Source organism: Coffea arabica, chromosome 11e (assembly GCF_036785885.1).
Source record: "Coffea arabica cultivar ET-39 chromosome 11e, Coffea Arabica ET-39 HiFi, whole genome shotgun sequence".
In the NCBI taxonomy this organism is placed as follows: domain Eukaryota; kingdom Viridiplantae; phylum Streptophyta; class Magnoliopsida; order Gentianales; family Rubiaceae; genus Coffea; species Coffea arabica.
Genome location: NC_092331.1, coordinates 44,813,807 through 44,828,014, shown reverse-complemented (window position 1 = coordinate 44,828,014; position 14,208 = coordinate 44,813,807). Strand labels below are relative to the sequence as shown.

The 14,208-nt window shown below is 36.0% G+C and overlaps 1 long non-coding RNA gene across 2 annotated transcripts; it reads left to right on the top strand.

Annotated features, from left to right (window-relative positions):
• The first annotated feature begins 3,156 nt into the window (after positions 1-3,156).
• On the top strand, positions 3,157-10,123 carry LOC113717676 (uncharacterized). Of its 2 annotated transcripts, XR_011824900.1 has the most exons (4): positions 3,157-3,439; positions 5,379-5,437; positions 6,100-9,185; positions 9,838-10,123. It is a non-coding gene; the product is annotated as an uncharacterized lncRNA (long non-coding RNA). The 2 variants fall into 2 exon arrangements; XR_003454466.2 differs by lacking the exon at positions 5,379-5,437.
• Positions 10,124-14,208: the final 4,085 nt, after the last annotated feature.

Sequence of the window (14,208 nt, the reverse complement as noted above, 5' to 3'; positions counted from 1 at the left end):
ATAACAATAACTAAATTATCCTACACTAACCTATACTAAAACAAGAGAAAATAAAGAGAGTTAGATTTGTTAAGGGCTTGTGTTGGTTGTTCTTTTTCTTCTCCAAACTCTCTCTCTCTTATCTCAAGTTAACTTGAACTATAACTCTCTAACTACAACCCAAACTAGAAGAACTAGGTAGTATATGTTCTTGGACTTGCACTATTGGAGCCAAAAGGTCAAAAAGAGAAGCTTTTAGAACCTCTAAGTTAGTACAAGTTGTCTCTTTTTGTCTTATCAAAGATAAAGAAAGAAGCAAAAAACATGCAAGTTGGTAACTTGCAACTACCAAGAATCCCTTGCACAAATCCCTCAGGGATTCTCCCAAGGATTGGGCAGAACAAGTCTTTATTTGATTTTCTCTGCGAAATGAAGTTGCTGCCCACAAACCGTAGGAGAAACCGCAGGTGGATTCTTCGAGAGTTTCTTGTATCTTTTATTTTTCTTTTCCTTGCACCACTTCTTTTAGCATTTGTTGTGACTTCTCAAGTTTCTATTCTCGGACATTTCGCTTCCAATTGAGCTCGATCATTTCACCTACCAAACAACGAAATTTTGCGAGTAAAATGACAAAATCATAATTAATTCATTTATCAACTTAAGGTGCAAATTAGTGACCTAAAATAGACAGCTTATACAATTTAATCTTACAAATGACTAAAAAATAATGTGAAACACATTCACAAATATCATAATTTTAGCCATTATCAGTTACTGGCAAGTAACTGTTATATTAATTAGTTCAAATGCTCATTCTGTTCTTACCATTTATCATTTCTGTGTTATGATATAAGTGGTTCATTATTCAGTTGGTGATACAATAGCATGGGTAGGAGATATAGAACTTTATCATATTGGGTACTTAAACCTCCTTCATGTCTTGTAACTCAAGGAATAGGAGGAGTACAAACGTTAGTTTTTCATTTTTGAGTTTTACTGTTTTCTTGTTCTATAGCCTCAAGCTCCATCAACTATGATCTATGAGACCAGCCTTTGAAGTTCTGTCTATGACTAAACATAAAAATTAGAAGAAAAATATGATTTAAAATAGTAATTAAAATGGATCCTGACCATTATTTGAAGCTTCACTTATGCTGCAACAAGATCTGATGTGTGTTCTTCTAGTTTGAAGTAATGCCACTAGATTTTGAACTTATATCATTTGCCCAATAATGAACATGTGTGCTTTCACTTAATTACATAACGACTTTATGGCCTATATAGCCAACGGTTTATGGCCATACTGCCAATTGTTTATTGGCTATATAGGGCAACAATTTTGATCTCTTCTCATTTCTTTGTGTTTTTTTTATTATGTATCTTATGTGTTAATTTCCCTGCAATATGTCCAACCTAGAAATTTAAGAAAAAATCTACCTATCCAGCTGCCTAGAAATCTAAGAAAAAATCTGCCTGTCGAGTTTGAGACAAAGCACATTTGATGTGATTATTTTTACATTATTTGTTAAGAACTAATTTTTGTTTTTTGTTTGCAGACTGGACAAAAGGTGTATTAATGCTATCATTGTCTCTAATAGGACCCTTCCTCCTGTGAGTTTTTTTATCACTACCGGGGTAAATGGTGTCGCTTCCCATTTTTTAGAAAAATAATTTAAGTGTTTTAGAAAAAAATGTATTTTTTGATCAATTTTTATTCAAAAATTAATTTTTTATTTTAGAGAATAAATAAAAAAAGGGCCTAAAATGGGATTTAAAATATGCGACGATTTGGCCCCAAAATAATAGTCTAAAAAGGGTTTTTAAGAAAAAATAAGAGTCGCCACTTGGTATTGAGTTTAGGTGTACCAAGTCACCTAAACTTGTATTTTTAATAAAATAATAGACAAAACCCTTTTTAGACGACTCCGGGTCTTTGAAAATAAAAGAAAATGGTTCGGGAGTCATGGTTGAACAAAAGGAAGACAAGATTTGATCTAAGGCACTTTTTCAACCTAACCAAAGTTAGTTGCGAGATTTAGTTAAAAATTTGCCTATTCTAACCTATAAACTTATCAATTTGGATGTTTCTATATGGATGCAAATCTAGACCTAATGAATATCGAGAGGGTCGAAATGTATCTTCAAAGTTTAATTAGCACAAATCACATTAATTGTGATGCCTAAAATGATTCTTAGAAAGGGTCACGAATATGCAAAAGATGAGATTCGAAGAAAAGAAAAATTGTAATATATAAATATATGTTATCTAAAAGAAAGGAATGCAATATAATGAGTATGGGAAATTAAGATTCGTGACTCAATTTTTCTTCTTATAAGGAAATTAAGGAATGCTATGATTGCATAAGTCGATTGGAGTGAATCTCCTCGACTCTTAAGTGATAAAAGTGGGGACGGCCAATGGGTGGCCTATTAAAATGATAAATGTCTACTTATTAACTGTGAACTACTACCGTTTACTAATTACCGTTTACCGTTAACCATGATTACTTACCGTTTACCGATTTACTTGATTACCTGCTTACTTGATTACTTGATTATCGTAAGTTACATGTTCATATGAAATTACCGCATATTGCTTATGTATTGGCCACCGTTTTAAGGCGAGTGTTAAGTGTTAATGATAATTGCTCATATGAAATTGGCCACCGTTTTAAGGCGAGTGTGTACTTTATCTCTGTGAGAACTCGAGAAAATCAGGTGTGTGCTTTGCATTTATTTTATTTTATTTACCTTGATATTGGAAATGTTACATATAACGAATAAGTGGTTAAATTAAATGTCTAATTGTATTTCTATGAAATCGAGAATTAGAAATATCCTAGATTGGTGTAGAAAAATTTTATGAATCAAATAAACACATGGTATGTATATTGTAAATTGTGTCACTTGCATATAGTACTAGACACGTAGCATATATTATACAGTTGAATAAATTATATGTCTAGTTGATTTTTCTTTAAAACCAAATGTATGAAAATCTCCTAGATTAATGTACGAGAATTTTGTTAGGGTATATAAATTAGAACAAATGAAGTTTGGAGTCAATGCATGAAATAATAAAATCGCACCCCTTAGTGAACAAATAAGTTAATACTAATGACCTAACTAACCCTGAATCTTGGTTAAACTACTATGCAACCTAAGGAAGCCATCTTCTGGAAGATAACCGAGAGCAAAACAAAGAAAAAGAAATTGCTAGTTGGGCGGTGACCGAGAGGAAAGAAACACAAGGCAGCTTTCTTTCTTTCTTTCCAAAAACTTTATCGAGGGAGTGGAACTAAGAGTGAGGGAGAGAAAATTTGGTTAGCTTCATCATCTGCTGATCATAATCAAGAAGAGAAAGGCAAGGAAAATAGGAGGGATAGCTGGTGCAGACCTTGAGGAAACAAAGCTGGGAAAATCTGGTCAGTCTGCAATTTTTAACTCTTAAAGGAAAGAGGTAAATTCTATGTGATCAATACTTATTGATTGAGTATAAATGAATATATATAGATATATAAAAGCTGCAAGATAAGTTTTAGCAGAGGAAATGAGCTTCGATTGAAGAAAAATTCTGGGTTGAGATTAAAATGATTATTTGACTGAAGTTGTAGCAACCGGGAGTTAATTACATGAATTTCAGCTCATTAGCAGTGTAAAAATGGAAAATATAATATAAGAAAAGCATGTAATATGGTTATCTCAGGTATTATAAGAAGTTTAGTTGAAGAAATTTGGGAAAAGTTGGAAATTGGGAGGACCGATGGAAGATCCTTGCTGGAATTTTTCCAGCTTCATCCGAGTGGGGGGGGGGGAATGGAAAAGTTTCAGCTGTCTTTGGTGAATAATGACTCTAAAATTCTGTGGTAATCTGTAATATGCGGTATAACATCTTGATTTCTTCATGCATGAGAGGTTTGAGCATAAAATGGAGGGATCTAGTAGAAGAAACTCGTCTTTAGGCATTACTTGCTGCTACGAACCAGCTTTATAGCTGAGAGAGGATATAAATCTTGGTTCAGCTTTTCTCTTGGATTTTTGGCTATCAATTTCTATGTTTTGCTTAAGATGATCTGTAGTTGAATGATCATCCCCTGCATGTCTAGTTGGAGCATGAAACTGAAAAGAACATTATGAGAAAACACCACATGTTAAACTGCTATACTGCTGCAAATTGTAATTAGTTGATGACAAATTGTTGTGCGTAGCTTTTGGGTTGAATAATTTGTTGAAACTAGATGCTATTTGCCTTGGTATATGCTGGACTGAATGTACTTTAAATATTTAGAGCTTTAAGCAAGTGAAAGAATAGAGTTTTCGTCGAAAGCTTGAAGTAACGTTACTAGTTTTGGTTGCTGACCGAGAAAATGAAACAGATTGTGCTTCTCACCGTCCCTTTTTGGCCTTGAAAACACAATAACTGGATGTCGATGTCTTCAGAAGAAATGCAGGTCTATGTCTTAGTTTCGAAACGCTATAAAATTCGCCTCAATCCGATAAGTGTAGCTCTAGTTGTGATCAAAACATCAGAGGGTGGCAAAGCTGCCTTTCTTGTTGCTTTCCTTTTGTTCCCGGATGCACTTTGCTTTGATAATGGCCGTGAGGAACCAACTTTGAACCAGCATTTCCTCTAATTTCCAACTTTGTAAGCTTTCATAAATGATAGCTACGGTTACCCTGAGATTTATTGGCTATATACAGCTCCACAAGTAGAGTTAAACTAAAGCAAATGAGGGGAAAACTCATGATAATTATGTACCTAAATTGGCTTCTAATTACTTACTATTGTCTTCACAAATATTTTAAAGACTATAAAATTTGAGGGACTGATGTAGTGGAATAAAATTTAACTTACAAATAACCTAGAGTTTAATTAATTAAAAAGGGGACCAATGAAGTACTCCTAAACCGTAACCTTAGAATCTTGAGTGGAAAATGATTTAATCTTAAAATAAATATCTTATAAATTATTAACTTGGGAAAACAGGTATAATTCTTGATTAAAACAATAAAGTCAATGAGTTTCAAAATAAAATGATAAATGAATATTGAATATATTATATTTGTACTTTAAGGTCAAACTAGAATCTGTTTTAGCCTAGACGGAAGAAATGAAACGTTTGCTTGTCTTAATCCTTGCACATTAGATTGGAAATGAGTTAATCTTGGCTCAAGTGTTTTATATGATATTAAAATTTGGTGTATATGTACATTAACCTTGTTTTAAAGCTACCAAACTTAATAATCTTGAAGACAAACGTAAGGAAGGTTGCTAGATTTTGGTGATTCGTTTTATAAGCTTAGGAACTTGGGTTTTAGTTACTTAAACCTTAAATTATGTAAGATGAGTGGTTGCATATAAAATGAATATTCACTTTAGAATTATTAACTTGTACCAGGAAGTAGCCGTGAACCCAGAAACCAACTCGAGACTCGAGAGTAGTCATTTGAATCTTTGGTGAGTGTTTTTCGAATTTATGTGTTAAACTGCTTATGTGTACCTAAGTGCAATTATATGGCAAATGTGCTTATTATGAAATATTGTTAAGTGATTCATTGTGAAGTGTTTTCAATTGTCCCTCACCTTCTAAGTCGAAGGTGTACTTTATCGCACTCGGCTTAATTGAGGTTGAAGGTTGATAATTGATCAAGTGATATTGTAAGTGTGCATGACTGTAAGCCATGTGTATACCTTATCACACTGGCTGAACTGGGCCCCAAAACCCTCTGTTCAATGGACTATTCGAGCCAGCAGAGGGCTTGGTCGGGTAGGGCGGTAGCTTTGGGTAAGTGTTTCGGTATACTCGAGTATTACCACGGAGTAGCAGATTACTGATATTGATATGGCCATCCAAGTGAGGGAAGTGTTTATTATTTTGGAGGTTATAAGGAGGAGTTCGGTGGAGTGTGTAGTGCATTGAAGTGGCTCTAATGCGAGCACCGTATCCTTTTAAAAGTGATTGTTTAGTGATGTGCTTCCTCAATTGTTTAATGAGAGTGATTGTACAGTGAAATGTGCACTACTCGCTTAATTGTACTGATTTAAGTGCTTATTGATTGTTATTTGCATGGAAACCTCACGGGCGTAAGCTCACCCTTTTAACTTTGTTTTCCTTACAGGAGTTGGAGATTGAAAAGTGATTGGATGGAATTGGAAAGTTGTTTTGGGAAATTCCATCACTATGCGAATATATTGGAGTCACGTTTTCTTTTGTATTTTAAGATGGTTGAATCTTCTGTTTTGAGTTGATGTAATATTAAGAATGGATGTTTAGAACGTGTATTTTGTTTCTTTTAGTGGACAAATCTATGTTTCAAGCTGATTGGAGTGGTACTTCAGAGTGAATGTTCAGTTGTTCAATGATAATGTTATCTCTGAAGTCAATGTAAGTGAGTGAGTTCTGGCGAGAGTCAGGCAGGCGATCCGCTAACTTCTAGGGTAGGCCCTAGGAGAAGGTGGGGTCGTCACAATCTCACTCGACCTACTAAAATGATAAATTTTTACCGTACACCAATTTACTTGATTACTTGTGCATGTTGTAAGTTCTAGACTGAACTGGATCTTGCCCTTGGTTACTGACCTACTCGAGTCAGGACTGGGCTCGGTCGGGTAGGTTGGAACCCTGCGACACCGTTTCGGTATACTCGAGTACTACCACTGGAGGGATAAGGTGATGGTCAGACAAACCAAGGGGATTCTGAAGTTATAAGGTGCAGTTAACCGAAATGGTTCCACTGAAACACCGTATTCTTCAATGTGTGTTTATTTTACATAATGATAACTGTTTCATGCTAATGTGCTAACGTGCGACCCTGAACCATACCTGTGATATGCTCAAATTACTTGTACAATGATAACTGTCTCATGTTAATGTGCCAATGTGCAACCTTAAATCATACATTGGATATGCTCAAATTATTTGATTTGTTAGAAATGGTAGAGTGTCTTGGAACCTCACTGGGTTGTGTAGCTCATTCCACGTTTTTGTTTTTCTTAACAGGGTTCGAGACCAAAAGTGCTCGTAAATAGTGCTAAATTGTTTTCTTTTGGAGAAAACTTTAAGTTGTATTACAGCAGATGGCTGTAGTAAATATTCCTAGTTTTGAATTATGGATTGTACCGAGTCTTCGTAAGAGTTGGGCAGGCGTTCCGCCGATACCCTTGGGTTTGCCCTTGGGAGAAGTGGGGGCGTCACACCATCGCCATTTGATCTCCGATCTCAATCCTCGGTCCATGTTCTTGCTCGGCCACTGTTTCTCTTTCTTCTCTCGGTTCTTGAGCTCGCTTAGTCCCACGGCCTTGACTAACTCCACGTCCACGATTACGTTTCCCCTCCATACCCTTTTTCTCTTTTTTTTTTTAAAAAAGATGTTTAGTATATAACGAAGTGAATTGACTAAACAACAAGATATAACACATCAAATACACAAGGAGACATATACACAATATAACGCACCTGTGACGCCCTGAAAAAAAATGAGTTTGAGAACCCGGAAATTTTCTAATTTTCTAGGGTTTATTTTTTAAACGCCCGCCTTTTCTACATTTTCTTTCTACATTTTCTTGATTAGAAAAATTTCCCAGATAAAGTTTATGAGCAAAAATAGTTTTAACATGATTTTTCTAGTATCGGTTAGTTTTTGAGAAATTAAAAGCGTATTTTGGACGTGGGACCCGCTAGTGCGGTAAATGCATTATATTTTTGACAACTTGTTGGAATTTTGTATTAAGTGATATTATTTTATAAGGTGTTAAGATATTTGTACTTGGAGAGACACAAAGATAAGTTTTAAACCTAAGGGTGACAAGTGTCACCATAAGATTAAGTCTTGGACTTTGACTTACTATTCAACCTTTTACCATTTACCATAATAACTTCAAAAATTGACCAAAATATCTTCATTTCTAAGCTTCATATGGCCGGCCACCTTCAAGCAATAAGGGAAGAAAAGCTCTCCAATTTCTTTGCTCCAAGTTTGCTTAATCTTCACTTTGAACCGTTTAATTTTAGTTTTACTCCATAAAAACTCTTCTCTTGGTAGGATTAAGGTTCTTGGTGAAGTGATTTGGAAGATTTAAGTGCAAGGTTGCTCCATCTCTTTGGTTACTAAGGTGAGTTGAGAAGGACCCCTCTCCTCCCTCTAATGATGTGTAATTCATGATTGGTGGTTGTATAAGATGCAAATTTATGGATTGAATCTTGATTTTGGTTGAATTGGTGAAGTTTTATAATTATTGGGGATTTTTCTGTTTTAATATGAGTATGATTATGGGGTCATGTATGATGATTGGAAATGATGTTTAATGATTCTAGAAGGTGGAAAAAGTGGAAGATTGCAAGTAAAATCTGTTTTGGAAGAAATCTGGAAAATTAGGGTTCTTGGTTTCTTCATTCTGTCCGAAATATTTGGTCCTATATAGAGGCCGAATTGGCCTTGGCTCAAAACATAAAAGTTGTAGGTATTGATGTGTTTGAGATGCCTGTAAAATTTCAGGTCATTTGGAGTAGTGTAGAGTGAGATATGTCGATTTTACTGTTGCTGTTCTGGGTTGATCAGAATGTGCGAACTGCGATTGAAATCGTCTGTTTTGACTGGAATTGCTTTGGATTTGGATGTTGGTGTCTTCTGATGAAATGTAGCTTGATGTCTTAGCTACCGTATTCCTTTGGAATCAATGCATTTGGACCTGTATAGACTGAGTTGGACTAATTACAGCATAGTGTAATTTGTACACCTGCAATTACGGTTCTGGTTTGTTATTTGGCATATTTGACTTAGTTGTGCTGGGATTTGGACTGAGTGACCTTCTACATTGTTGTAGCCCTGGTTCTTAGCTTCGAAATGGTGGGTCTTACACCCTAATCCGATAATCGTAGTGCAAGTTGTGCCATTACCGCAAAATGACGTCAAAGCTATTTTTTTCTGGTTTTGAGTTTAACTCTCATTTCCGGACTTTTCCCTAGCTTGACTTGTATTTGTACTACTTGGAGCTTGCTGAATGGCTATTGGATGAACTTGTTGTTGTGTGTGTACCTTTGGGACTGGCTGAGGATATAATGAAGCCATGATGGCTGGAAAAGTTAGCAAATTCAGGGGAAGTGCTGTCCGAACTTTTAAAGGACTTGGTTGCTTTGAGTTTGTGATCTAAGACTTGGATTAGAGCAAGGCAATGTTATTTGATGGATGATTTCTGAGCCATTGAGGTGAGTGACCTCAAACTGTTTCCAAATTTACTTTTGAACCGCTTTCCTGCATTATCTACTTTTGAATTGTTTTCAAAGTTAATTTTGGAACTGTTTTCTTACATATCATGCGTGCTTGCATATCAGTGTCTTGTTATTATTGATTTTGCTTTCAATGATTGTTAAAACGAGTTTTCTAGGCGAGTGTGTACTTTATCGCACTCGACCTTAATAAATATGAAATTTTCAATGATTAGTGATTAAATGCTACTTGCGCATGAATGTAAGCCTCTTGGGCTGAACTGGCCATTGCCCCTTGTTACCGGTCGTCTCGAGCCAGAAGCGGACTCGGTCGGGCGACTAGGAACTTGGGTGAACGTTTCGGTATATTCGAGTATTACCTTGTAGGTTGGTAGAGCCTGGCCAAAAGCCAGGGATGGGGTGAATGAATGCACGAATGAAACCAAATGCAATGAATTGTCAGGAGAACGAATGTATCCTTTTCATGAATGTTACTATCGCTTTCCATTGTAAATGTTTCTTGATTTATTGATACTCCAGATTGAAATGACATTATTGAAATGAACGATTGTGAAACTGATTTGATAACTGCTTTTACTGGTTACTCGCTGAGCTTCTAGCTCACCCCAAAATGTTTTATTCCCCTCCACAGGGCTCAAGGCGAAGGAAGGGCTTGTAGTGTTTATTCATGGATTGTCTCATGTATGGATTGAATTTGGATTTCCTTTTGTGTAACCATTCATATTGGGATTGTCTTGAACGTTTAGAATTGATTGGATTGGATGTGTAATAGGCTAGTTTTGGACTTCCTCCTGTATTAATTGTAATCAAGGATCAGAGTGGCGCTGCGGAAGCGTGGACGCTTCGCTTTTGATATGTATGTAAAGTTTGGGAACCTTTGATGTATATTTGAGATATATATCTTGACATTCAATTGAGGATTGTAGTGAACGACTGAGTCCTGGCGAGAGCTGGGCAGGCGGCCCGCCGAACCCTCTGGTTCGCCTTAGGGGGAAGTGGGGCCGTGACAGCACCATATACACAAAGAGACATTTCAAGTTAGACAAAGTAAAGTGCAGCAAGTACTATACATGTAGGTATTAACATACCACAAGCAAAAGACATGTAATACAATACAAGGGCAAAACAAGAAGAAAACGCGACCTGTCATCCCACACTCAGCTAAAATCACCCCCGTCCGGTCTCTTACTTTACTTTCTATCCGAACTAGACGTCCGTTGACCTCTTGCACTCACTCTAGCCAAATATTAATCCGTTCATGTTCCCAAAAATGAAAATCTCAAATACTTAGTATTACCCTCAACTCTGGAGTACTCGAGTACAAGAATTCGAAATAAAATAATTCACATCTCGAGTTGGCTAGTTTCAAGAGTAAATTACCTACAATCGACATTCCTACCTGACGTACCTATTTATTGTCCTCAAATACCATGATAACGATTTAAGGCCTACAACAATTCACGATGCATAGCTTATGCTCAAAAGAGCACTTAGTCCTTCATACCTATTCACCACTTGACCCAAGCTCACTCCGCGCAGAGACCACGCGAAGCGGGCTCTGATACTACCTGTGACAGCTCTATCTTCCCCTAAGGCGAACCAAAGGGTTTGGCGGACCGCCTGCCCAACTCTCGCCGGGACTCAAACATACACCTCAAGTAAAAATGAAAATAAGACCACAAGAACAAGTGTAACAATAATTTCAAACTTAAAACATATACTTATATACATTTCAATCTCAAAAGGAATACAACTCAATTATATAAAAGTTCTCAATTCTTCATACATCCAACCCTTGCCAAGCGCTAGGGCGAGAACCATCACAAAAATTCAAAAAAACTAGACTAAGATAGTCTATACAGATCTCTCGTCCTTGCACGCATCCCCTGTTAAGGAAAACAAAACTAACGGAATGAGTTAAAAACTCAGTGAGGTTCCAGACACATAATAAAAACATTAAGTCCAAGGCATAAATCATAGATAACAAATAATCCAAGAAACATTTACAAGATAGAAGCACCAATAACACATTCATTAAAATGATACATGCTCACGTGGAGCCTTTCTTCTTTCCTTTTCCTTTCATTTCCTTATTCCTCCAATATTTAAAATTTCATTTGTAATTGAAAACCTCCTTTCGTTCATTCTTTTCATTTCTCCCCCTTCTGGACATTGGCCAGACTCCACCCGATAACGTGGTAATACTCGAATATACCAAACTTTCACCCAGGGTCACCAAATCGCCCGACCAAGTCTGCTTCTGCCTCGAGTCGATCGGCAACGAAGGCAAGGGTCCAGTTCAGCCAAAAGGCTTGCATTCATGCACAACTAACATTTAATCACTTAAACATTGAAAATTTCACATTTCATTTAGGTCGAGTGCGATAAAGTACACACTCGCCTAGGAAAAGTCATTTTTAACAAACATTTATCATTTAATGAACTATCCACAACAAATCATATAGTTAATGGAAACATAACAAACAAAGAACACTCACCTATTTACGCAAAATAACGTCCAAAGTAACCCTCCGGGTAATACCCTCAATCACCGATGAATCCTAAAATTAATCAAGACCATATATTACAGTTCATCTAGCAAAAGTTAGGTGAATCGAAGAAATCCGAAGTACAATGTATATACATGGTTGTTGGGATGAAAAAAGTACCTTTAGACTCAAAGACATGAGTAACTAAGAGTTTTTCAAATCAAACACAAAACTAAATTCAGAAAGTTTGAGAAAGAAATGAGTAACCATTTGAAGTTCAAAACTGGATATTTGTAACTATGCATCATGTTTGAAAACGGTTAAAACGGTCACCACTTTCATTATACGACAGTATAAAAGTTTAAAAAAACATGTAACTTATCTAACACCCTTCGAGAGGACCAAAGTAGTACTAAACGAAATAAGTCCAACTCAGTACAAAATCACATTTCCAAATCTCACTTTTCTCATTCAACCTTCAAGAAACTAAACAGACAGCATTTCCCTTGAATTCTTTCACTTTCCACCCTACAATCAAATGCCAGTTCTCATAGCAATCAACCACAATCACACATACACATTATAAACTATTAAACCCCCTTAAAATACAACCACTTAGCATCTCATAATAGAAATCCTAAACTGAGATTGAGGCACAAAAGCTGGAAATTCTTTTAGGCACAATAAACTAACACTAAAACACTAGTTATTCCACATATCAAAACTAGTAAATCATGGCTAGCCTTTAAACTCCATATATGGGCAGAAAATTCACTATAAAACTGAAAATTCACATATCACCACTTCAATCCCAGAAATCTTGCATAAAGCTACCAAAGTGGCGACCACAAGCCACTAATTTCTAACTATTAGAAGCAAAGAGAGATGTTCTTAGCAAAATACCTTAGAACCTCAAAGAAAATGGTAGCTTAGTCTTTCCTCCTCCAAAATCACTCCACCAAAGTCTTTATTCCTCCTTAGTGTACACTTGTACGGAGTAGTTTGTGATTTCACCGGTTAAAACTCAAGATTTGATCAAGATTAGAAGCTAGAAAATGAAGAAGTCTCTCTTGTTTTTCCTCTCTAGAGAGCCGGTCAAGAAGGAACAAAAATGAAGACATCTCAGCCAAGAAACAAGATAAGAATGAAGGAAAAACAGCCAGTCAAAGTTGGCTGCCGGAGGTGACACGTCACAATCCGGCCAGATTTAGGGCAGTGACGAAATCCATTTTTTTTTTCAAAACCCACCAACAATCCAGCCAAGAACTGGCCGGATTTGGTACTAACTTTTCCATCAAAAATTTTCTTTTTCCCCCTAGTTCAAACGCCGCGCTCGTCTGTCCTTCCAACACAGAGAAGTACAACTACGCACAATTACACTTGATATACACAACACACACTCATATATATCGAATGAAACCCCTCCTTATAAAATTGGATAGCAAATTTATATATAAAAGGGGAACTGAGAAATAAAATAATGCCGAGAAAATGTGAAAATTTTCAGGTTCTCACAAAGATAATATTAAAAATTTGAAGATGTTCAATAGCTGTCTAAACTACTTCTAGAAGGACAGGTTGACCATAAAAAAGTGTCGGATATGTTGACCCCAAAAATTATAATTGTCAAACCCCTGATGGGGTCTTATTTGACCCAAGCTACTATGGACACTATGAGTATGATTCCCTAAAACCCTTGTAAAAGTGATAAATTTCAGACAAGCATATATAAATAGATAGAATCTTTGAAAAATAAATAGATTCTTTAAAGTTTTGAAATAGATTTTTATCATTCCAATAGTCTAAGTAGTTGTGCCTCGACTATCTTTGTAGTAGCCTAAGTAGTTGTAGCTTGACTATTTCTGAGATAGCATCTTTTGTGTGAGGTTTGGGAAGATTACTATCTTGAATTTTCTTCCATTTTCTTTCTCTTAAAAGTTGTATTACAAATTCACTCCACCTAAGTGTAGCCATTTCAAAAAATTTGAGTATACTATTTTTGAATGTCCTCTTAAATCTCAAAAGGTTTTACTTCCTAAAGTTTGAAAGCAAGATCAAGAGACTATAAATGTTGCTATATAAAATAGCAAGTAGCAAGGTGGAATTAAAGTTCAAGTAGCTGAAATAGGAAAGAAACTTATCCAAAAATCGGACTTTATTCATTGGAGGTTGTTTCAGTTGATAATGGGAGACGAGTTCAACATATCAAAGAAAAAAGAACAATTTAGTAGAGATGATTTTGCATTCAAGCTTCGTGCTTAAATCTGAAAACCCCTTTTAGGAAGACAAACACAAGTTTTTCATCATTAAACACAAGCCTTATAAGGAATTTGCTAAAAGGAAAATGTATTGTTAGGACACTCGCACCTCCCTAGAGTTGCCATATATGGCTAGAAGATGAGGATATGATTGAATCAATATAAGATTAGAGATTCTCTTAGTTTATGGGTTTTGTAAAGGTTACAGATGATTCTGCCCTTGCAAACTCCTCTCATCTTTGTACAAAAAAAAAA